Source organism: Galeopterus variegatus, unplaced genomic scaffold (genome assembly GCF_000696425.1).
Source record: "Galeopterus variegatus unplaced genomic scaffold, G_variegatus-3.0.2 Scaffold897, whole genome shotgun sequence".
Lineage (NCBI taxonomy): Eukaryota > Metazoa > Chordata > Mammalia > Dermoptera > Cynocephalidae > Galeopterus > Galeopterus variegatus.
The window spans coordinates 171,212-173,332 of NW_007727008.1; positions in this window are offsets into that span (position 1 = coordinate 171,212).

A 2,121-nucleotide genomic window follows, 5' to 3' on the forward strand; every position below is an offset into this window, starting at 1 on the left:
ACAGAGACAGAGAGGCTGGTCCCAGAGCTTCCTGAAGCTTTCTGATCTCAGTTTAGCCTATCCTAGCCTTTGCAGTAACTTCTTTTTCCTTTTCTTTTTTTTTGTAACTTAAATGACCTATGACCCTAATTATCAAGAGTCAAACCACTAGATATGATAGTAGAAAACAAAACAAAATATTTTATGCAATATCAAGTTATACTCAAGAAGATATAGTCATCAAAAACAGGTTGTCAGGCTGGCCAGTTAGCTCAGTTGATTACAGCATGGTGTTGTTTGGATTCCTATACCAGCCAGCCGTCCAAAAAAAAAGTAAAAAGAAAACATGCTGTCAATAATAGATTGTATAGTAGACTTCTGATATGTAGGCTTGTCCACAACCATACCCCGTTATTCTAATGGATCTCTGATTTTCCTCTGGGGATTATCCCCCACACACTGACCCCTCCCCTCTGCCACCAGCCTCACCAGGGCAGGCATGTGACTCAGATCTGATCAACCAGCAGATGGATCTTAACACGCAGACCATGATGACAGGTAATTGGTCCTGAAGCATTATATAAATAGGAACTATTTAATTCTTGAGAAAAATGTGACAAATAGTTTTTGGAGAAAGAAGGAAAAGTTGCAGTTAGAGTTTGGTTCCATAACAGTTTTCTAAATAATAAGATCAACTTCTAACTCTGCTGTTAATCACCCAAGTGACCCTAGTCAAGTCCCTTCCCTTTTCTGGGCTTTAATTTTCTTGTATATAAAATGACGAGCTCAGTGTAACTGTTATCAGGGACTCTCAGGGCCCTTTCCTTCCTAAGTCTGTAAACCTTACCTAAGTTTAGGAATTCAATAATCATGTAAACTCCTCCTTGTTGGGCATTTACAGACTCACTCATGCTAAGCCCCAGGGTATAAAAATGATGTGGCCCTCAGGGAACTTGCAGTAGATAATTTTGAAGTAAGCAGAATGTTTCCCCATCCTGCCCTGTAGTTTAAAGTCTTTATTACTTTTTCCCAACCATTAAAATTTGCCCTCAGGGCTGGCCAGTTAGCTCATTTGGTTAGAGCTTGGTGTTACAATACCAAGGTCAAAGTAATCTGAAACTGAAACTTATATTTAATTTGAAACTGATTTTCTGCTAGTCCTTTGCTTCATTTATTCCCCTAGGGAGGCTGCTGTCTTCTTTATTTCTTTCATTCCAGGAGCACAGCTGCATTTGACAGAGGTCATCTGGCCACAGTGACTTCAACATGGAAAAAAATAATGTTTTATTCATTTTTCATTTCCAGAGCATCTCAGAATTCAAAAGTGGAGTGATTGAATGAATGGATGCAAGGTAGTAATGTTATAGGTCAGAGCTATTTTGAGGAATCTTTTCCCTCCAATCACACTATGTATAAGGATGGTCCTGGTTGCAGATCTGTTCAGCCATTTAAAGTTGAAAGAATCAAAAGGTGGCTTCTGTATAATCAATTAGCTCCATGACTTGCAGAGCTGGCACTGTGGCAACTGGTTGGTCTAGTTTTTCCAGCTGGTTTAGCAACTCAGACCCACTGTGAAGGACTCTATATCAGATATCAAAGCTACTGCAAAGACTGGGATCCTCAAAACAATATTCCTCTTTGCTACCCCAACTGGCTACCCTTCTCCTTCTTACTGGACGGGAGAAGTTCCAAATAGTCCCCACAGCTACTGCCCTTCCAGGTTGGATAGGGAAGATAGAAGCAGTTTAAAAAAAAAAATTCCTTGTTAAAATGTTATCTTCACATAGAAGGAATGGGGGAGGGGTTGACTGCTCCCAGGGAAGTGTTAGCACTTTACTACTCTTCTGGGTGAATTCTCTCTGCTGAAACTGAAAATGCATTTTCTTTTTTATTTTTTTCCCCAAGACATAAAACATTTATTTTACGTATGAATGCCATGGAACTTACAGCATAAAATTTCTTAAATGTTATATCCTGTATTGTATGTTTTATAAATATAACATTTTGTTATATGCTTGTATTCTGTCTAATAAAAATGTTGTTCTCTATTTCTATGACTTATACTGTCCATTAGATTCACATTATCTTTTTTTTCTTTTTTTTTTTCCTTTTTTTCTTTTTTCGTGTCCGGCAACGGATCGC